The sequence below is a fragment of the Balearica regulorum genome, chromosome 3, assembly GCF_011004875.1.
Source record: "Balearica regulorum gibbericeps isolate bBalReg1 chromosome 3, bBalReg1.pri, whole genome shotgun sequence".
NCBI classification, from domain to species: Eukaryota; Metazoa; Chordata; class Aves; order Gruiformes; family Gruidae; genus Balearica; species Balearica regulorum.
Window position 1 is genome coordinate 34831602 of NC_046186.1, and position 23969 is coordinate 34855570.

Consider the following 23969-nt stretch of genomic DNA (forward strand, 5'->3'; position numbering starts at 1 on the left):
GCACAGGGATAGAAAGGTCAAGGAAGTGACCAGCTAATTCTTTTTTTGCCAAGCTATTTATTGCTTGGTCCCTACAAACAGGCTGACGTGGACAAGAAAGGTAAGGCAAATCCTTCACTCCTCAGTGTCCAGAAGTCTCAGGCGATGGCTAGGCAATCGATGCAGAAATGCTGTGAGAGCTGAGGGTAACTCCTTTCCACTGCCTCTGTCTGCCGGCTGTTTGCCATCGCTGCCTTGCTGGAAGCAATCACTCCCACAGCAGGGTCAGTGGAAGGAATTGTTTCATCTGCCTCAGCCAGATTCAGAGTCAACCGCTTTATTTTACAGAGCCTTCAGAAGCAGGTTCAACTTAGGAAATTAATTTTTCACTGACATGGATGAGAATTGCTCACAACTTATCTCTTGGTTCATCTGTAAAGGGGCTTGTCTCCAGCAGAGATGTGATTAAAAAAATCTGCTCAAGGTTCAGAGCACAAGCATAACATAAACCAATGTGGCTATTTTCTGGAGTGACTTTTGACCACGGTCTTATTAGAAGCATCAGTCTTAGGAGTATAGAATCAGCAGGTATGTACTGTGAAACCCAGTGTAAAATGGCAGTAACAAAGATCCTAGATATCAGAGCCTTCTCTTTGTGGCATAGCACCCTTTGCAAATCTTATTTCTTTTGGCTTTATGCCATTAGGCGTTGAAATCATAAGGATAATTAATCTTTCAGAATATGTGAACCTAAATGTGCACATATTGTAATAAAAATATAGTTCTTTCCCTGATTAATATACGAACAAGCATCAAATAATGCAGTGCTTTCACTAAAATTATTTCTTCAGTGATTAATTGTTTTTAGGCACATATTAGAAAGAATATTAATTATAACTTGTTATTTTTAATTTATGAACCATTACGAGTGTTCATGGTATTGTGCTACCGATGTTCCTGATAATAAAGATATATAGCATAATAAATTTCTGACCTTTAAAATGATTATTCATGGGAAGGGATATATCTAGAGTATTAGTATTTGCATAAGGAATCTTCAATAGTCTGTTGAATTTTTTACCTATGAAGATTAGACAGGGAGGGAAGAAAAGAGCAAATGAGCTTCTAGCAAAGATGCATTGTGTGTGGGAGTCAGGGGGGTGATGGGGGTCACAGCTCCTTACTCCAACAGTTTCATGGTTTGACAGGCCATTTGCTTATGCCTTTTTGGGTAGGTTTGGCTAATAGATCAAATTGTTCCAATTGTCTTGCAGTAAAAATATTCCCAATCTTGGGAGATTTTAATTTTTGTTTCTCATTTCTGTTTTTGCAAGTAAAGTAATTTTTCTGTGTTGCGGATCTGTAAAATAGACATTATAATTTGTAAATTGCAGAAACTTTTACATGTTTTTTTAAATGCACAGCATGTTGAAAACATAGACTATTTCTAGGCTGTGTTCATTTTATTGCCAGAAAATCTGAGTCCAAAAACCTCAATGATGAGGAACTGCTGCTAAAAAGACATAACAACAGGGACTCAAAACATGGTGTATTTAAGGGGAGGACAGGAGAATTCAGCTGTGCAGCCTCTAATAGAGAATTAAATTTTCCCAGATATCCCTTGAGGATTGCAGGAAAGGAGTGGTTTTAATCTACCCACTAGTCTGCATGGGACCTAGGGACCTGCACTAACAAGTGCTGTTACTGTGTTTTCCAAAGCTCACCATAGCATCTCTATTAAACAGGAAGATTTTTTTTCCTCAAGCAAAAGACTGGAAGCTTGTAGAACTGTTGACTCTGCCGTGTAATGAAATGGCTTCTCCAAACTTTATAAATGTAGCAACAAAAATATACCATGTAACAGGAAGTACCACAACTTAATTTAGTGCCCTTTTAAGTTTCACTGTCTTTAAAAGTTCACATCAGTGGAAAATGTGAATGACTGTAAGTAGTATTATCATCAGAGTATGCCTAATTCATAATTACCTACTTTGTGCACAGCAACAATTTACAAGCCCTCTATTCACTGGCAATTTGAAAAGAACTTTCAGATGGGATATTTGGTAAATTTCAATTAGACTAGAAATGCCTTGGAGGGCCAGTTGCATATTGTGGTATTTATGCAGACATCAAAGATTTAGTTGTTTAGACAAGGAAAACGAAGGCCATCTGACTATTCAGAGTATTTAGGAAGAGTTCTGTTTATTTCAACCTAGAATTTTACCATAAATAGATGTCCCAGTTACAAAAAGAATTACCAATTCTGATAATCCAAACTTCTACATTGGTTGTGTCCATAACTTGAAATCTTCACATCTTCTTTTTTTTTTTTTTTTTTTTTTTTTTTAATGTATGGTACGGCATAGATAGAGTAATACTGAAGGAAATCCTTCACTGTCATTTTTGCCGTAGTTTTCATAAACAGAAATTCATAAGTACCACTAGAGTTCAGAATAAGTTCATATATTTTAAATCTTGGAAAATGTGTAGGCTTAGATTTTTTTCTGGACCATTTGATAATGATCTGGGTAGTCCACATTCTAAACCATGTGGATGAGTTGCATTTGAATTTGACTCTCCATGCTTGCAATGCTTTTTCCAATTCACAGTTGGTCCCTCTAAACCAACCCCAGCCTTTGCCAGAAGAGGCAGCAAATTGACCTAGATTTATCACCAAATAAACTGCTAAACTAATAAGCTGTTAAATTAATGACCTAAAAAAAAAAAAAAACCTGAATAAAAAGTCAGTCAGCTACTAATGTGTGAGGTGCTAATTACTAACACACAAAATTTCATTAAAAATCAAGCACTTCCACTGCAATGTTTTCTGGCAAAAAAACAGACCATGTTTTGCCCTTATTACTGGTCACATGCTTTCACCATCAACTTGGCTGAGTAAGGTGAAAGATGGTTCATTATTACTTGTACAGTGTCAGTCTGATCCTAAATCCTTGAAAATCAAGAGAAATATAATCTGAACATTGAAATAATCAAACCCTAGTCTTTCACAGCCAGTTGTTCTATCCATGTGATTGCATGTTAGCCACCTCTGTGTGCCTGCTTTTATAAGGCTGCTTTTTTAAGGAAGGCCTTCTTTCACAACTAATTTGAGCAAATTTGACTTCAGTTGCATCTTTATAAAAATACTAACATAGAAAAGGACTAATAAAACAGGCCAAATCCCATTGTAGGCTAAGGGCAGGGAGTTGTGAGCAGCATGATCTGTGATATGTAGGCATTTTGCCACCCTATAAATGCTGAGGGAATGTATTTCTTCATTCTTGGTAACCAATACATTTACCCATGTGTTCTTTTCAGTGTGATGAAGTGAACCTTGGTTATCTTCGGCTCTACTTGTGTATATAAAGCCAAGAACAGAGAAGACACTTGCAAGAGTTCAGCATGGTGTAGAACTTTACACTTTCCCCTCTTTTTCTTTTGTTATTCCCTAGAGTCCAAGGATGGCTTCCCAAGGCGACTGGCCAACAACTCAGCAAACCATTCTTCGGTGTCCCACAGGACTCCCTCCACACCACCATGCACCCTTGCTACTCACTTCCACCAGCAGCTGCTCAAGAGCCAGGAGACAATTTGCATTTTTTCATTTCTCCTTGACGCTGCTTCTAAAGAGAAAAGACACCTGGTACAAGGTGGGAGATGATGCTGCCTAAAGCACATTAATGCTCTACTTTTAAAAATTCTTATCTGGTTATAAATTCAGAGAGAGTAAGCAACTTCCAGTGTCATCAGGCACTTTTATGTGAGATGGTGAAAGGCAGAACTCGTCACACAGCCAACTTCTCAGGTTCCAAAACCTTTATTTGGGTCACTTCTAATAGGCTGTTGAAACATATCTGTCATCAGTACTTAACTACCATTATTTTATCTGCTCCCCATGTATGGTTTCTTGGAATGAATACAGTTCTTTGTGGGAGGGCAACATAAAGTAACTGTGTTTATATTTTCAGGTAAAAAACCCATGTTGTATCTTACCTAACCAACACTGGGCTCTACAGTAACTCTGCCTCCTACTCTTTCCCTTCGTAATTTATGTAGTCATAACATTTCTATAATTCTTCCCCAAATCTCAGGGATGAAAAAAAAAAGAATAACTAAGAAGTATAAGCCTGTATAAGCACCCTAGGTCATGACTTGTGCATGTGACTTTGGAACTGCATTTGGAAGTGGAAAAGTTACTAACACAGAGTATTCTGAAATTTTCTGTTTGCTTCCTTCTGATCTTCACTCTCTATTTCCCTGAACTTTCGCACCATTTGCTCCATTCTGTGTAATCTATCAAACCCATTACTTTATGACACTATATTAGCATCGTGTTCAGGCTCCTACACAAAGTCTTACAGTAAAGTCTCCTGATTTCTGTGTGCGTACCATTTTTCTAGTACAGACTAGTCACTGAATAGGTTTTGAATCCTGGAGACCAATAATATTTTTGCACTCAGATGAGAAATTTCTCCTTCAACATCAGAGTAGAGGAGAAGTTACCCTTTTTTCTGACTAGCTCCATTGAGTCTGTCTCTGCCAACGTTAGCCCCCCTACCTCCATCCTGCACAGCAAGAGAAATCAATAGGATCTTCCATTAATTTTAACTATTTTGTTTCTGAAGCAGGAGTTACCTCTTTTTTCCTGGCAGTCTGATATGTGGAACTTATCCCTGCAGAAGGGAGGAAATAGAAGCTCGGCTTCTTCTTGTCTTCGGCAGTGCTGAGAAACAGTGCTGCTTGGTAGAAACACAGGACGTGAAAAAAAAAAAAATCACTGGGAAGATAATTAAGCATGTTACCCACAGAGGTTGTGCAGCCTAATTGCACAAAGCCCTTAAGTAACCTGGCCTAACTTTGATGTTGGCACAGCTTTAAGAAGGGGATTGGATTAGGTGGCCTTGGAGATCCCTTCCCAGCATGCTGCTATGCAATCATACTTTGTATGTCCCAGCAGGGCATGTGCACCACAGGGCCAAGGGTATTCTTAACTAAGTGCAGCAGGGTGAGCGCTCTTCCTGCTGTGCCAGAGTCAGAGTCACCCAGCAGCCCTACCAAGTCTTCTGTTTCTGTCTCTGCAGTGGCTCAGCTTGAAAAGGCAAGGCGGGATTTTTCAAGGGTACCTGCTGATGCAGTAGTCAGGACATGTTCTGAGGTAAGGTTTAACCCTGTCTTTCCCATCTGAACTGCTATTGCCAAAGAGCAGATGATTGGCACTTTTTCCATTAAAGATCGCTTGTTAACATGTGAAAGCAAAGTAAATCACTTGGGGAACTTTTGGGCTAACTGTATAAATACTGAATGGACCAGGGATGTCATCTACCTCGACTTCTGTAAGGCCTTTGATACATCCCCCACCCCCTTACATCTAAATTGGAGAGATATAAGTTTGATGGATGGACTGTTGGATAAGGAATTGGCAGGATGGCTGAGTCCAAAGAGTCAGTGGCTCAATGTCCAAGTGGAAACCAGTAACAAGTGGTGTCTCTGAAGAGTCCGTACTGGGAACAATATTGTTTAATATCTTAATCGATGACATGGATTGTGGGATTGAGTGCACCGTCAGCAAGTTTGCCGACAACACCAAGCTGTGTGGTACAGTCAACATGCTGGACGAAAGGGATGACATCCAGAGAGACCTTGACAGGCTTGAGAGCTGGGCCTGTGTGATCCTCATGAAGTTCAACAAGGCCAAGTGCAAGGTCCTGCACATGGGTCAGAGCAAACCCAAACGTAGCTACAGGCTGGGTGATGAGTGGATTGAGAGCTGCCTTGCAGAGAAGGACTTGGGGGTACTGGTAGATGAAAAACTGGTTGTGATCCAGAAATGTGCGCTTACAGCCCAGAAAGCCAACTGTATCCTGGGCTGCATCAAAAGAGGTGTGACCAGCAGGTCAAGGGAGGTGATTCTGCCCCTCTACTCCACTCTCATAAGACCCCACCTGGAGTACTGCATTCAGCTCTGGGGCCCCCAACATACGAAGGTCGTGGAGCTGTTGGAGTGAGTCCTGAGGAGGGCCACAAAGATGATCAGAGAGATGGAGCACCTCTCCTGTGAGATCAGACTGAGAGAGTTGGAGATGTTCAGCCTGGAGAAAAGAAGGCTCTGGGGAGACCTTATTGTGACCTTTCATCACTTAAAGGGGTCTTACAAGAAAGATGGAGAGACATTGGATATAAGGAAGAAATTTTTTATGATGAGGGTGGTGAGGCACTGGAACAGGTTGCCCAGAGAAGTTGTGGATGCCCCATTGCTGGAAGTGTTCAAGGCCAGGTTGGATGGGGCTTTGAGCATTCTAATCTAGTGAAAAATGTCTCTACCTGTGGCAGGGGGTTTGGACTAGATGATCTGTAAAGGTCCCACATGATCAAGTGGGCCTAGAAAGAGCTATCAGATCAGTAAGAGATAGGGATAGTTCCACAGCAGGCAAGATTCAAGAAGCTCATGATTTTCTATAACATTTGGTAGCATAGAATCAAAAAAAATTATGAGTAAAATTGCATGGATATATCTCATTTCATATATGCTGGTATTTTTATTTGAAACGCCCTGGAGTACACAAAATAAACATGTCTGTACAGAAATGAAACACATTTTGGAAAATTCCTGAGTTTTATCAAAATGTGTTGTTTATTCCTCTTGTCCTACGCATAAAGCCATGTCATATAAGACATTTATTTTCACATTACTGTATGGCTAATGAGAGATTGGATCTATTTTGGGCCCACATATTGAATTTGTTTAGTGGTATGGCAGGCTGCTTATATATAGATCAGTTGAGAATAATTTGACATGAACATGCAATATTTCTAGTCAGTAAGGAATCAAAACAATATTCATAAAGAAAGATAGCTGTGAAATATGGAAAAAGAGGCATGCAAATGAAAAACATGACAACACAAAAAAATGTGGGATAAAATAAATCCATCTACCATCCAGACCAGTGAGTGTCTTTCTGTAACATGGTCCGTTCCTCCCCACATGTCATTTCATTAAAAGAACAAAAATGTTCCCTATTTTTTGTTTACAAATGTTCTTGGAACTTCAGAATTTCTCTTAGGGTTCCTTGGGAAACACTGGTTGTTCATTTCCATGAACACTAGACCTAGGACTACATACTAATAAATGAAACAATCAGAGGAAAGGACTGTTCACTGGCACACAGATGCCCACATGAAAAAAATTGGCTACTTCTAAGGGTTTAGCATGGGCTATGGGTTGTTTTCTAGCAGGTAGTTTAGATGTGGATATCCTATTTCAGCAGGTAGGAAAGGTCATCTGTCCATACAGAAGAGAGCCAAGTTATGCCAATTGGCCACAGGGCAGATAGTGGCCCCTAAAATATGTTATTTACTTGTGTGTGTGTGTGCTGTAGGGTTTGAGGCACTAAGTAGGGTTTGGCTCCTGGCTCATCGTTTGGCCCATCAGCAGGAATTTGGAAATCCTGAGAAAGCCAGCTGCTACTTTTGGTGTTGCCCTGTTCTAAGATGCAGAGCTAGACCCTGGGCTGGCTTCTGAAACTTGGACTTAGGTACTCCCAACTAGCTGAGCTACCTAAACTGCCCCAAAGTTAGGTTCTGTGAGCTTCCTCCTGTGAAGCTGATGTTCATTGAACTGCTTTAGCACTGTCTTCTGATTTCACTTAAGAACTGGGGCTCTTGCAGGCTGACTTCTGGTGGTGGTCGTGGTGGATTTTTTTGATTTATAATCTTGTTGGGTTATGGGTTTATTTTTTTAATATGGGTGTCAGATCTAATTTCTGTGAATGGAAGTTGAGTTGGTTTTCAACCAACTTGGATGCTGATGAATTGTAATTAGCCACATATGTGTTGCACAGTACAGATTTTTGTCTTCAACTGGAAGAATGTCACTCCAGACCAGCTGATAAGTATATTTATTTTCTCAAAAGTCACATCAAACAGACACTTCAAAATAATAATTTGAAATGTGCTGTTTCCATTAATACTGCTTGCAGAGTAAATGTTTGTTAAGATCAGGGGTTAAACAATGAAAAGAATATAGAGGAACAGATTTCTCTGTGGTCCAGGAACCTGTACTTCTCCATAATTCTTCCTTCACTTTGGCTGGTGCAGTGGGGGGGTCCCTCTTCGAAAAGGAATGAGAAAGGGAGAGAAATGCAGCCCAAATGAACTCATTCTTTTTTTAACTAAGTATTTCTGGAAAATATTTTGTGGTATTTGTTCAGCCCTATTAAATGATCCAAACCATTTTATTGACACTCGAGGTTATCCATATAATCATTACAGCTGCAATGACTTCAGTGGAACTATTCTCAGTTGTTGCAGCTGAGGGTCAAGATTAAAAAATCTGGCAACTCTACTATCAGACGCTCCCAGTGATACTGTATTAGAGGTTCACAACAGAACGAAAAGAGCTGTAGTTTGATAATTGGTCTATATTGTCACTTCGTTTCTTTTACCCCCACTGATCTTTGTCCATAGCCATGATGCCACATGTACATGCCCTCTATCCTAGGTATTTATTCATGTTGCTGTGATGATCTCATTTACCTAGTGTAACCACTCTGTTTTATTACACTTCCCTTTTAAAGTCACTCCTTCTTGACACCTAAATACATTTTCATGTACTTTTCTCTGAACTGTTTCCCTGTATATCTTTCCTGATCAGCAATAAAAACACCATAGCTGAAGAGAAAGACAATGATTTCATGCTTTCAAAATGCACTCCACTCAGAGAAGGGACTGCAACACTGACACTTTGATTTTTTTCTAGAAAGGTGTTACTGGGAACTGCATAGCACCAGCAAGATTCCTGGATGGGTGAAGACCATGACAATTTACCAGAAATAAGTAGGTTACAGGTCTCAGTTCCGTTTCTGCATCTGCACCCTAGATAGGATTTGGGTGAGCAATCACAAGAAATGCCCTTTCCTACAGGCAGTGTCACAATTAATACGGGAATTTCTCTACCGATCAGGTCTGAAACTCATCAAAGTCAGGGGAATGTGTCAGGGACTTCAATGGAATTTGAATCAGGCCTTGAATTAGTCCTGAATATACCTATTTGATGGCATTAAAAGGAAAGACAAACACAAAGATTAAACTAGTTTAAAATTACTATTTCCTATGTTATGTGGAGATAAATTACTGTCACAGATAACCTCATATACTTTCAAGTTTGAGCTCATTAACACCACAACAAGGTTTAAGACTGGAATAAAGATAGTGGTCTTCCAACTAGTCCAGGACAGGTATACCATACCCACTGAAGAAAATAAGGAATTTTTTATAGGACAAGCAGATAAGTGGCATATGCCTGATTTTGATATGTATCCAAGCATAGAAAAGAACAAAAAGTGACCATGAATTTATCTCCCATTTTTTATGATATTAATTTAACAAGCGTGAAGAGGGATCCCACAGGGAACATGATTAATGCCCAGCACAGAGGTAAAAACAAATACCTTCTACTACTGTAGAAACTTCCAGGGACAGATTTTTTTTATTGTAAATCAATTAGGAATCCAGACCTATTTTAACTAAAGAAAGTGTGAAATATATCTAAGCAGAAGACAAACTCAACATGACTAATAAAGAGTCTACCTACCCCTACCTATGCCTTTTTCAGTGTACAGGTTTTTTGGGCTAAAGACTCAATAAGATGCAGGTGGGTAAAAAAAGACAAAAAGAAAGTCTGGCTGTGGAAAACTCTTTCATTCCTTTGCATGTAGAATATTTCAGTATTTTTTCTCCTCTGATCTTAGATGCACAGATTTTTTCACTGGTGACTAGAAATAATAATGGGGAAGTTCTGTTGATATTGCCTTTTTGGTAGGTTTCTTTTACAATATTTATGACTAATATCCAGAGATGCCACATGTTAGACTTTTTGTTCTTTAACAAACAAGAGCTCAGTACTTTTAGTAGCAAAAACCCCTTTTGTACTTGGGAGCCAACTCTACACATTTTCTAGGTAGTTGCATTATTTTTCACTATTATTTTTGTCCAATGCACTCCTAGGAGCAAAGTTAGGGTAGTAAACTTCTTTATGATGACCAAACGGTTTTGTTAGATTGCAAGCTTCCTGGAGAAATGTGTGTGTTTAAAGCAGCACAAGCAGCAGACTTGGTCTTTCATGTGAAGTGAAGTGATGTGTTGGTTCGATATCATATGGTTGATATGTTATGCAATTTGTAATATAAGTGCCAATGCATTAAAAAAATCTCGGTAAGGATAGAGCATGTATGTACATAGAAGTGTTATGAAGCCACCTATATCGAATATGTAACACTTCAACTCACAAAACGATCACACACTGAGAGAATAACACCGCACTAGTTAGAAGACTTGGCATCTGTTCTGGAAAAAAAACCTCACCACATTTTCCTCACTTTATCATCCCCAACCTAAGGAAGACAGTATTCAAGAGGAGTGATAGATCCAGCGGTATTTCTGACAAGTCATTTCACTGTTCAGAACTGGGATTTCCTCACCAATTCAATGAAATAAAGACTTTGTCTTTGAAGTACTCTGTGGTCAATGCAGTTGTCAAATGTAATCTTCAGAAAAATTTAGTATCAATTTCAAATACAAAATTGTAACATAATGTTACCACTATCATTTCATGTTGTTATTCGGCACTGCTGGTATTTGAAATTAAAAGGCAAATTCTGCAGCCCCAAATCCCTCTGAGAAGCAGCTAGTTATGTGAGGAGTCCCATACCTCCTCAGTCTTCTTTCCATTAATCAATTTTCCACCTCTCCCACAGAGAAATGAAGAAAGCAGCTTTTGTACTCATCTGTTCTAAACTTCCAATAGGATCTGTAGAATTTAACCCTAAGATAAAGAAAGATGGCCTCATATATTAATGAACTTTTAAGACAATAAATCAGACTAAAGAATTCTTCATAGTGTTTCTATATTATTATCATAAATTCTGTTTGAACTAAACCAGTAGCTCTTAGAAAGTCACTCTGTCTTTATTTAAACAGTTCATATGATGAAGAAATCCCTATATCCCTAAATAAATCTCACAAGTCAGAGTCCCAGTGTGGCAATGACTCAGAGTAAGAGGTAGGAAAGATAAAGATTGTTTAAGAAATAAACATATGGGTAAGATCTAATTGTAAAAATATTACAGTAGTGAAGCGTCTTCTGAGATAGGAACAGAGTTGAATTCATCTGTTAATATCAACTGAACTAAAAAAAAAAAGGTCTTCATGTCAGAAATCTCCAAGGTTTCATTATCTCACTCACTTCTCGCCAATCTGTGTGTAACTTTTTTGATGTTGTCACACATCTCGGAACTTTTCAGAACTTGAGATAAAGAGATAAAAATCTTGAGAAATTAATACAGGTTCACTACAAAAAAGTAGGATGAAATGCCAGCTTTCCACAGAATTCAAATCCACTGGAACTGCTCTGAGATTTTAAAATGTCTCATTAATCTGCTTTGTCATTTTTGTTTGCATTTGCTCTTCTGGGCTTTGGCCAGGTCCTGGAGGAGAACAAGCATTTGTGGAACATAGATTATGACATATTTAATAAGGTGTAGTGAAGTGTATTATAATTATATGATTTGTCCAGTGAACACTTTCAAAACATGTTACATTTGGTTGTTATTTCAAGTCTTGCAGTTTAGACCATATGTGACCTAATAACAAGGATTTGAGCATTAATATTGACTTACTGTAGCTTATTTATAATTACATTTGAGATGTGTTGAAATGGTAAAGGACATCACCATGCCCTTCGGAGACATTCAGAAACAAGGGGGCATTATTTGCAAAAGAAAATACCTACCTAGCCAAAAAAAAAAAAAAAAAGATTCCACCTTCCACCTCTACCAACAACATTCCTCCTTTCAATACATTGATATGGAGAAGAATTTTCTGGAAGAGGAGTCACTAAGCACAAAGGTAGGTCCTTTGTAGACACAAGTGTATGCCGCATGTCCATATGAACGGTATTCAAAAGCTAGGGGAAAAGAATCCTCTAAAAATACTGTTGAGCAACAGTACACTTAGAGTGCCAGAAAATTATATTTAGGCCCATATCCTTGCGTAGCTAGAGACATACACAAGAGACCAGTCCCCTGGCCGTGGATGAAGACATGCTCTGAAACAGAGTCCTTGCTCTACAGTGAGACATTTCTATCCTACCACTGGGATGGGCTGCTCTATCTTAAGCAGATCTCTAGGGTATATCTGAAGTGTATGCTTTTTTCAATTGAATTTGGGTGTGAAAACTAATTCTTGGATTTGCTTGAGCATCTTTTTAGGCTGTAGCAATGTTATGCTCCCTGGCAATCTTCTTGGGTGATTCTGTACCTGTAGAACATTTCACTCTTTGCTTCATTTCCTTTCATCGTTCGATTTTATCCACTTCCTATGAAAAATCTGAAGAGCTAAAGATAAAGCAAAGCAGAAGTGTCATACTTTTACAATAAATGATTAGTGGGTATTGCAGTTGGAGGGAGATGGCAATTTGATATGAGAAGTTTTGACTCTCATATGTCTCTCCTGACCTAAATCTATATTGGCTCACTAGTTTTTTTGAGATGTTTTTTTCAGAGTTTCTGAAACCTTGCAGGTTTCCAGGCAAGCCAAACTTACTGTACTCAGTGTTTCTTACCGGTTAGATCTAGGCAGCCTGCAGCTCTGAGTGGCTTTGTCATGACCACCTTTTACAGGTGTGTGGACAACAGCCAATAAGGTACAATAGGTAGCTTCTCTGTGCAAGCCAGCTGCAGATCACTGCAATGATATTGTTTCCGTGAAAGACCATCTTGTAACTACATCAACATCTGGAAATGACTGACCCTTCATTTTATCCCTTTATTCTCTTCCTTCACCTTTTGAGGATGGTTTGCGGGATGAAGATGTCCTCTTTTGGGACCTTCCCTAGTGCTCTTTGGTCTGAGTTTCTGAAGTGAACTTGTAAAAAAAAAAAAAAAAAAAGTCCTGAAGGTATCACAGGTCTTAGTGATACAGATTATGCCATTAGTGTTGCTTTATGTCTCTATTGATATCTAGAATTTTTAAAACTAATGTGTAGGATAAATAGGTCAAAAGATGAAGCAAGAACATTGCTATTTATTTTGTCTGAAACAATGGATTCAAGCAGGTTTTCTCAGTAAGGAGACATGTATTTCTTTCATGTGATACTGTATCTTACAAGCATTGTATAAAGTTCAGGTTCTGTAAATGCAGTAGGAACTGGACAACATGAAGCAGCATCTTTGCTCCTGCTTCCAAACTTTTTAAAATATGATTCATCAGTTGGCTCAGAATCTTTTTCACTGAGCCTTTTTTATGGCCGCGTTTCCAATATTCATCTCACTGTTCCTTTGCATTTTCTGCACATACTCTTTCTTTATTCCTACCTCTCTCAAAACCACATGGATCAGGAGAAAAGTAATTTTATATAGTACTACAGTAACTGAGGTAACAATCGTTCCTAAACGAAGCTACAGCAATCATAAAATATTTATTCTATCACTATTATTCAAATAGATTTTATGTTGCTAACTCAACAATCAAAGCCAGTTATGTGACTTAAGGTTGATGAGAATGACTATGCAAGAATACAGCTCACGGGAGTCTGTATGCAATGAGTTATGACTGTATTTATTTGTTCCTTGCTTTATCTCTTGATTTCCTGTCATTTGCCCCAGCAATAGCAAATGTGTCAGAATTACAGTAGAACACATGCTAAGTAGCAAAGTGTGATCCAATAGTTTTTCACGTAAAAATTCTAGTTAAATTATTAGAATTCGCACTGAATTATTTACATTTTGCATCTTGTTTTTTCAGTCATCTCTTTCAGGTAAAAATAATTGCATAGCATGACATGATATGTAGAAGAATTACTGTAGTAATACAGCATAATAATCCATTCCAAAATTCTTAACAAGGTCTTTTATTGGGCTATGGATAGTAATAACTTTACTGTGGAAACAGCTGACTTTGCAGTTGCAAAATACATTCACACATTCTTTTTCTTGAAACAAGCTAGGTGGTCAGAATGCTTTTTGTATGTTTCTCTTATGTGTGTTTGGCTTCAGCCTCATAAAGCAGGCAAAAACAATACTGAAAACAGGAATGAAACATGAGGTAATTGAATTAACAGATGGAGAGTGTCAGAACTTCCTCTGTATATCATGAAGTAGGGAAACAAAAAGTTAAATGCAAAATGGAAACAAAAGAGAACTGGAGAAAATTCTGCCAATTTAATGAAGGAATGAAGATTTTCCTTAAAAATATTGCACAAGACTTTTGAGCAGACGACTTGTTTTTATCCTCTGGAGACTCCTCTGAAATGGAATCTCATGAAATTTTAATTGGATATATTGTTTTCTAAAAAAATGTTGTTTTTTTTAAAATTTCAAAACATTAAACCAAAACTATCACCACAGCCCTTAAGACAATGTACCTCTACTTTAAAAATGTTATGTTAAAATATTGAAGTAATACTATGAATATTATTTGTAATTGTTTAGATCATTGAATTCTTTTGTAATAGAACTATAATGGCTATATCCGTACAGTTAAATAAAGAGTGCCAGGAAACATTCCCAGTTACTGAAACTGTGCTGTCTGTATCGCGAAGCGGTTAGAAAGGTCTATGGCGCATTTTTGGTTCACAATAGCTAGCTCACTTTCTGACAGCTCCTGGTGAGGCTCAGGGACTAGACAGACCAAGGATCATTCCAAACAAGTTGTTTGTGTCCAGCTATGTAATTTCTCATAGGCAGTTTTGGACACTGGCTATTGAATGCCAGCTGGCCTCATTGCCAAAAGAACAATCCCAAGCACCTTTAATTTACTGCTATTGACGTAGTCATTGTGTCTATCCAATACTTTTGAGTTTGTGAAGAATCCAAGCCCAGCTGTTACCACAGGGATGACAGAAAGGGGCACTTTTTATATATTTACCTTCTGCCTCCGTCCAGGTCCCTCTAAGAAGTGAAGTATTCTGCCCCTACTCACATCAGTCTGGAATTTCACAGCTTTCCCATTTCTGCACTAAAATTTTGATTAAAACCTGATTAAAATTGCCTCTTTGTAGCAAGCAGTGAGTACTATGCAATGCTATAACAATTTCTTTCTTGGAGAAGTTTGTGATAAGTGCTATTGCACCAGCAACCTCCTTTAAATAAAAGCTCTCTTAAGAAATCGACAAAACATTCAAACATTATATACACTTATAAAACCACAGTCTACACATTTGTTGACAATCAGTCAATTTTGTGTGTTCATCTACAAGCTTCATTAAAAAAACCTCATCAGATACTCTCTTTCCAAACAGCATCTCTTTGGAGTCCCAGTAGCAGAAGAGATGCTGGATGTCTTCTTTTAGCTAGTCCAGGGGCATTGGGACCCATTGCTGTCTCTGGTCCTCCATGGAACGCTTCCTCCAGTCTGCAGTTCCTTGCTTAAGGAAAACTGCCTTTTTTGTAGACCTCAGGCTTCTGAATCCCCTTACCCTACACCTTCTACAAGCCGGGGTAGGTGTTCAGCATCCTTTTGCTAGTTACCTAGCCAAGACAGAAGTGCTTGATTTGGGCAGCCTTTGTGGGTTGTAATCACAAGCCTCATGTCTATGGGATAATGCTGAGACCTTCTCTCCCTGCTCCCAGCTAGCCATGGAGAAATCACATTTTGGCATATGGGTGGATATTTATCACCCAACATTCCTCTATATGTCACAACCGTAAGGATGTGTGCTATGCTCTGTCTCAATATCTCTGCAAGTAGAACTTTTTAAAAAACAAACAAACAAAAAAGCCATACTCAAATAACAGCAGTAATGCTTCCCTACAGTGTTTCATAACTACTTCACAAAGGCAATGATTAGAGACTTTTACATTATTTTCAACACTCAGTTGCCCAGAGGAAGTGGTGGAAGCTCCATTATTCAGCAATTTTAAACTAAGATGAATAAAGTGCTAAGAGATTTAGTGTAGAGAACAGTTTAACTTTGAGAGGAGGATGAAGTACATGACCTTCTCCATTTCAAATATCTACAATTTTTGACATATGCATCACCAACACTGAGTCTTTAGTAGGATGTTAAAATATTTCAAAAGATTCCATATGGCTTAGGGACACCTAAAAAGATAGGGAATCAGACATGACTTTTGAAAAGCGTATGACAAAGAAAATTTGGCTTGGAGAAAAAAAGAAAGTCAGTATGTCTTACAGAAAGTTTAAAGTTGCTTTTGGTGCCCTTAAATGTATTTACATCTGCTAAGAAACATATTCCTTTCAAATAAGTTTTGAGGGTATAGTTGAGAAGGATGATTTCTCAGATGTTTGGTTGCTTAGAATTCATTCTAGCTTAAAATAAGCAACTTTTGTTGTTTAGGTGAGGTTTTGTTCTGGAAAAAAAATGGATGTACTCATATACCTAATAGGGATCCAGCTTGTGGCAGAAAGCTCAGCTTGTGGCAGAAAGAAATTAATTTACACTTCAAGATAATATATATGCCCAGAAAAATATAGACTGAAAAGTATGCAGAAATGCTGAAAGATCTGTAATTACCAACAGGAAACACATTAAAACAATCAAACACCTCACAAAAAAATTAGTTCTAGAAGTACTATAATGCAGTTCATTAATGAATATTGTCATTAAATACTTTAGGTCTCCCAGTAATGTAGGATATACAGTAAACTATGAAGTCAGTAAAAGGAAAGTTATATTATTACTTTAACAAAATCTTGGAATAAAGGCTACCTGGTTAGACTACAGATTTCCAAACAGCATCTTGAGTGTATCATAGTTACCACTTCAGGCACTGATGCTGCTTTCATCTGTAAGCAGAGTAATGAAAGCAAAGTCCAGTAGGAAAAATAATAATGCCATCTGTCAGTAGGTCCCTGAAATACCTTGGCTTGTCTAGTGATGATGGTGTTAACTCTGAATGTCAAAAATTATTTTAGCTAAGGTTCTTGCACATATTTCAATATCATATTTGTGTGTGTGAGTATGCTCAGCAGAAGGAAATGGATGAGCCATCTCAAGGGAACAACATGTTAACAACTGTCCTTCTCTGTATATTTCTGTGTGTATATGTGAGTGTAGCTCCTCAGTGTAAGGCCCTGACAACAAGTGAATGTCGCAAACACCCGTCTTGACAGGACAGGGATGGGCTGATGATGACCAGGGAGTGCTGAACAAGAATGGAGCCTGCGGAGGCAGGATAAGATCTTGTGAGACCACTCCTCTATTCCTGAAACACGTAAACAATGACCATCTGTGCCCTGTGCGCCATGTGCCAGTGACAGATCACCACTCACTTGGTCAGCCCTGAAGGGGGGGGGGGGGGCAGTGAGACCCCCCAGGACTCCCACAACCCCCCGACTCATTTCTAGAACATTTCCGAACACTCCTGAGCACATACTGTGCCTGCTCAGTGATGACAGACCCCCGCCTATGGGGCGGGCACATCGAATTATAAAAAGGGGAAACACAAGTTTTCGGTGCACACCTACCACCTGAAGACTACAACTACAAGCTGAGAACATCGCTGGACCCAAGGGTGGTGATATCTTTTCTCTTTTCTCTCTTTCTCTTTTCTTTCTCTCTTTCTTTTCCTCTCTATCACTCTCTTTGTCTCTAACTTAATTTTTGGCACATTAGGGTAATATCGTCACATGTTTTGCTAAACCCTTACCTTTCATAGTTCTGCTAAGTTTTGAGCATTGTAATGTCTTTTGCCAAGCCTCTATCTTTTGTAGTTCCACTGAGTTTTAAGTAAATTTATGATTGGTTTGAACCCGTAAAGTAATTGTCATTACTCCTGATTACCACACAGAGAATTTAAAAGATAACCTCACCCTAACCCCCTGAGTGGGACAGGACACTCAGACTGTCAGAAATCGACATAAACAATCAAAGACTAAATCTAAGTGGGTCCTGTCATGTTCCCAGTCTTCCCACTTTACTTGCAAATCGAAGTTGAATACAAGCCTAAAATGTATCTGCTTGTCTTCCTGCAAACTGCGATATATTATTTTTGCAAGCAACATTAGTAGTAGTAGTAGTAGTAGTAGTCTAACTACCTGTTGTATAACTTCTTAATGCAACACAAAGGAATGAACTATGTCACTCAAAGGCATACATACAAGAATTTACTAATAATTTTGGAAATTATCAAAGGATGCAATATGAGATTAACTAGAATGTCACCAAACTAAATAGGTAATATAAACTGATCCTGGTTAGGATTATGAACTTTAAATACGTCTGCATGTACTCACAAGAAATACGTTCATTTAGACTTAGCATTGGAAAATGGAATTGAAAGGCTAAAATCTTGCCTGGGAAAGACAAGAATGTCAGACATGAATTTCTGCTTATCAGTACAAGATTATGGGAGGGGGCCAATAACACAAGTTATATGTCAACTGCTGATGTTTTGTTTAAATCAATGAAGACCAAATATTTCTTACATGCTAGTGAGTGATGCTAGAAGAACTAAGAATTTGCTAACAGAAAGAAAAACAAAACAAACAAAAAAAAAAGGTAGGTAAAGCCAAATAAATAAACAAACACAACAATAAATGTAATCTGGAGTCCTGAGCCACTGACCTCATTTCCAAACAATGACCATAACACTGTTCGTGTTTCTGATGGAATTGGTGACTGTAGACAAGCCAGGTCTCACAGGCAGTGTTTAGTTTAAATTTGAAGTTTGTTTTTTTGATGCATGCTGTCATGCACTTCTGAATCCTTTTCCAGATCATGTCCTTGTTAGCAACATGTAATGATCCTCTCTGAGCCATTCACCTTAACTTCCTTTGCACAGGAACTGAGGTGTGGAGAAGAAAGAGGGAGAAGGGCCCCTTACAGACCAGCACCTTAGCCTATCAGAGAACTAGGATAGGATGTGGTTAGGGCACATACCTGAACCCAGGCTTCCCAGATGGCAAGCATTCTTGGGAGTATAAATGCAGACATCTTACATTACAAACAAAATGATACAGTCTAATCCTAGTCTGGACTACCCTTAATTGTCTGCCCTGTCTGAATCCAAAGAAGAGTCCACTGTAAAGACCCATATTTTTGAAGGATTTAAACCTAGCAACAGCAGCTATTTTTGCAAGTGGAATTGACTTTTTTCTAGAATCCATTGTTAGATTTAAATGGAAATTGGTAATGAAACTGAGGGCTCCTAATATCAGACATACCTGCAGCTTCAGACTAAAAAATTATTATTTTAAATCCCCAGAAAGAGCCTCTAAAATTATTAATGCATGTGACCCCAGTGCAGAGAGAATAAGTTTTTGTTAATCATGAACCTCCATTCAGATATCTTAGGAGACTGGCTTGATTAATATGTTTGGCTTTACTGCTTGTTTCAACAAATTAATGAAAGGGCTGACTTCATGACTGCAGTCCTTTTAACTTGGCCACCAGGGATGTACTGAAGTTCCGATGCAAACTGCTTAGGAAAGACTACCAGCTTGTTAAAGCTGGCCCTGTAATCCCATGGGTCAGGCTGTAAATAAAATAATCACTGAGACTGTGCCTTGCTAAGCCTGCCTACTGCCTTTGAGTTGGAAAGTAAGGCCAGCACTAAATTAACTGACCCCCTCTTGCGGTTGGACTCTTCAGGACTGAAGGACTTTTTATTAGACTGTTTTTGCAATAAGAAAAGTTAGGAATTGATCCCCCCCGAATTGTTTAAGTATAGACTTTATTTCTAACACCTGACTGTTGGTCCTTGGAAGTGATACTCATGTGCATACAGGTAAGCATGTGCTGAAGGGTTTGGTTGAGTTGAGGTCCCAGGACTCTACCCAAACTGTTCATCATGAGTTTCAACTTACCTCTGGGACTAATTCTCTCCACAGAAGAGGAGCCAGGATGTGATGCCTGGGAGAGGAGACAGCCTGAATCCTCCTTTTCACTTCTTCTATTGAATTCATTAGTGTAATTGAGTTGAGACTCTGTAATAAATTTAGCCTCAGTTTTCCAAGATGCATACTGGACTGGCCCTTAGTTGCCGTATACTGCTTTGTCACATCCACATAAGCTGCCACTTAGACTGCATCCTTTTGCCGAATCTACCATACATATATTTAATAGGAATATTCTAGAGAAAACCATGGATAGCTGTCTGTTATCACTAATATTTTTTCATCTTCCCTTGCAAAACCTTTCCTATCATCTAGAAAATTAATTTCTCTTTTTATTTCTGATAAAATATATCCAAAACTATGCACTAATAAACTTTAATTAAATCAGATTTTGAATCTGTCTCTGAAGTGAGGCCTCTGTACATACAGTACTAAGTTGCACTGGTCTTTTTAAAACTGGGCTCTCACTACCCTTTGCTAAAGTAATTATCTCTTCTTTTCCTGCAGACTGGGACTAAGCTTGTATGCCTCCACCTTGCCAGACTTTTCCCTTCAAAATTCTTTCTGACTTTATAAATCTCTCTAGGCTTGGGTCTCCAGGACATACAACCAAGTACAGATATCAGCAGTTGCCAAAGGCCTCATACCCCAGCAGCCTGTGTCCTGCTGCTGCTGCCGTCTCCAGCTCTCCCCAGGACTAGTTGCAGGCTCCCAGAACCTTGTATTTTGATCCTGCCTTCCTTTTGAGAGGAATGCTGCCCACTGCTGACAGCTGCCATATGCCTACCACACTTATACAAGATCAAAAAAACCTTACTGTCACCAACATTTTATTTGTTTTCACTGGGCAGGATCTTTGAAATAATGCAGCTGGTTGACTAAGAGGCTGTGTTGGGTGTGCGTGGCAAGGTTTTGGTAGCAGGTGGGCTACAGGGGTGGCTTCTGTGAGAAGCTGCCAGAAGCTTTCCCTGTGTCTGATAGAGCCAATGCCAGCCGGCTCCAAGACGGACCCACCGCTGGCCAAGGCCAAGCCAATCAGCGCCTCTGTGATAACATATTTAAGAAGGAAAAAAAATAGTTAGGAGGAGCTTTTTGCAGCCAGAGAGAGGAGGCAGAAGATGTAAGAAACTCTGCAGACACCCAGGTCAGTGCAGAAGGAGGGGGAGGAGGTGCTCCAGGCGCCGGAGCAGAGATCCCCCTGCAGCCCGTGGTGAAGACCATGGTGAAGCAGGCTGTCCCCCTGTAGCCCATGGAGGGAGGATGAGGGGGTGTAGAGATTCCACCTGCAGCCCGTGGAGGACCCCACGCCGGAGCAGGTGGAGGCACCTGAAGGAGGCTGTGACCCCGTGGGAAGCCCGCGCTGGAGCAAGCTCCTGGCAGGACCTGTGGCCCCATGGAGAGAGGAGCCCACGCCAGAGCAGGTTTTCTGGCAGGACTTGTGACCCCGTGGGGGACCCATGCTGGAACAGTTTGCTCCTGAAGGTCTGCACCCCGTGGAGGAGACTCACGTTGGAGAAGGTCGTGAAGGACTGTCCTGTGAGAGGGACCCCACGCTGGAGCAGGGGAACGATGAGAGGAGTCCTCCCCCTGAGGATGAAGAAGCGGCAGAAACACCGTGTGATGAACTGACCGTAACCCCCATTCCCTGTCCCCCTGTGTCGCTGAGGGGGGCGGAGGTTGAAGCCGGGAGTGAAGTTGAGCCCAGGAAGATGGGAGGGGTTGGGGAAGGTGTTTTAAGATTTGATTTTATTTCTCATTCCTCTACTCTGTTTTGCTTAGTAATAAATTAGATGAATTTCCTCTCTAAGTTCAGTCTGTTTTGCTCGTGACAATAATCAGTGAGTGATGTCTCCCTGTCCTTATCTTGACCCATAAGCTTTTTGTTATACTTTTTCTCCCCTGTCTAGTTAAGGAGGGGAGAGTGATAGAACAGCTCTGGTGGGCACGTGGCCCCCAGCCAGGGTCAACCCACCACAGAAGCAAGGGTCAGGAACTTTCCTGTCTACAAGTTCAGCAAAAATTGAGATCCTCCAAAGTGTCTTATCTTGAAATGGTAGGTACTGGCAAAGCACCCATCGTTAAAGAAAATTTGGAAGATCAGGGGATAAAAAACACGAGTTCATCCTCATCTGAATCCAAAGGCATGAAGGATTTAGATAGCAATTGTGCTTTACTGATTGGCATTTCTGTAAAATTGTTAATGTATTACAAAAGTGTCTTGACCAACTCAGCAGGGCAGTTGATAGTACCATACTCTGCCAATGTAAAAGGAAAAGCTGTAAATACATTTGCAAACATGTTTTAATTATGTGTGATATCTTCCATCTCTTCCTTTTCAGGTTTTGTTGTGCCTGTTTGTGTTGGCAATCCAATCATGTAAATCACATTACATGGACTGGTTTACTCCAAACCTCTGAAGCCCAGACTGTTGAAATGTCCATTCTGGCAGCCAAGAGTGTCTCCTCTTTTTCAAGGCATAAACACACAGCACCTGCATTACCCAAGATGTTTTTCCTTCATCTAGGTAATTCTTCCCTGTGAGAGTTGCAAATGTTATGGCAGTGAGTATCAGAGCAGGGTACTGCAGGTGCCCCTCAGACCATTTCTCCATCATAGCATGTCCCAGCCTCTCCACTGAAGCAGCACCTTCCGTGCCAAATGGGCTAGGAGCCCACGCTGAGCTCTTACATCAGTGTGGATCCTGCACATTCCCAAACAAAATGGTCCAAGTTTACAATGTCTGCCAGGCCTATTTACACATTAAAGTGCACTGCTCATCTATCAGTTTCATCATACAGCTGTGGAGTCCTTGGGGTATACCAAAATAAAATCATTGCTGGAGTGAGACTGGGATAGTCTCAGCATGACCAGCAACATACTCGGGTCAAAACCCATATGAGAACGGCTTGATGTCTTTTCTTCTTTTTCTTTTGGCTTTTAATTACAGATTTGTTGGCTTCCCCTTCTTCCCTTTTGTATCTGCCTTCTGTTTCTCACAGAGTTATGACAAGGAGCAGGAGAAGGTGTGACTCCCAGGAGCAGAGGGCAAGCAGCAGTCTGGAGGTTAGGCAGGGATGTGGAAAAGAAGTCTTTGGGATGAGCACAAACCTATCCCACAGGGCACCCCCTTACTGTGGTAAGATGTTTTGCTGGGTACGGTAGTGCCCTGTCAGGGTGTTTAAACAGTACACAGCATTTACATCCAGTATTGGCCTTTACGCTGGCATGTACAAATTTGACCAGGAAACTTGGCTCAAAAGTGGAAACCCCTTGAAATTTGAAGGGACTCAGACCTGGGGTTTTGGAAAAGCCTAAGTGGAAGATAGAAATCCAGCTTTGAATTCCTGAATGCCCAACCTCTGGGAAGTATTTGGATACAGTGATAGTTTTTCAGCTCAAATAAAATACATGATAATTGTGAATGCTCCACTCTCAGGCACATTTGGGTATAAACTTTTCAATGTGAACAAAGAACCCTGTTCTTCCATTTCAATACTGAAGATGGAACAAGAGTATTTATTATCTTCTCTATTACACATTGTATTCATAAATTTTTGAAAGCAATGGGAATATATATGCATTTTGGAGAAAGTCCTCCAGGAAGGAATTTTTTGGATCATGGCTAAATGATGTGAGAATTTTTTACAGAGGCCAAGAGGCCCTTCTTTTTTGTTCATGTGAATGCTCAGTAGTAGAAACATCCTCTGCCAAGCTAAATGACCTTTCAGTAAACTAAGAAAACCATACGAGTAAAAGAACCAAAGTCTTGCAGACATCTGAAGTCTACAAAGATACACAGAGAAATTCTTTATTTCATTTTTTAAAAACACATCCTTTGGCTAAGAAATGTCTGTAAGCATCTGTATGCATACAGCATCAGAATGAACTGATCAGCAGTGACTGTGAATTCTGTTTTGTTAAAATGCTTTTGCTGAAGAGTGAAAAAAGTGAGAAGGTTCTGTAGAAGTTCCTTTCTGCTTGAAAAAGGCACCACAAGATGGCACTTTCTGAAGAGAATATCTAACATTTAAATGAAAAAAAAATTCATCATTTTATAAAGGACTGCTGTTGAACATATATGGTGGATATGAATGAATAATGCAACAAGGACTAAGCAATAAGATGTGGAAGCATAATGT

At 39.5% G+C, this 23969-nt stretch overlaps 3 long non-coding RNA genes across 3 annotated transcripts in view; all 3 read left to right on the top strand.

Moving 5' to 3' along the window:
• LOC142600945 (uncharacterized) overlaps positions 1 to 23969 on the top strand; it is a 316564-nt gene that overhangs the window by 169588 nt on the left and 123007 nt on the right. The window lies entirely within an intron of this gene.
• The window catches only part of LOC142600947 (uncharacterized), a 59213-nt gene that overhangs the window by 3968 nt on the left and 31276 nt on the right, over positions 1 to 23969 (top strand). The window contains exons 2-3 of the long non-coding RNA XR_012834449.1: positions 21746 to 21883; positions 22830 to 22966. This is a non-coding gene — a long non-coding RNA (uncharacterized LOC142600947). The remainder of the gene's footprint in view (positions 1 to 21745; positions 21884 to 22829; positions 22967 to 23969) is intronic.
• LOC142600948 (uncharacterized) lies at positions 88 to 3390 on the top strand. Its single transcript, XR_012834450.1, has 3 exons — positions 88 to 100; positions 328 to 567; positions 3298 to 3390. It is a non-coding gene; the product is annotated as an uncharacterized LOC142600948 (long non-coding RNA).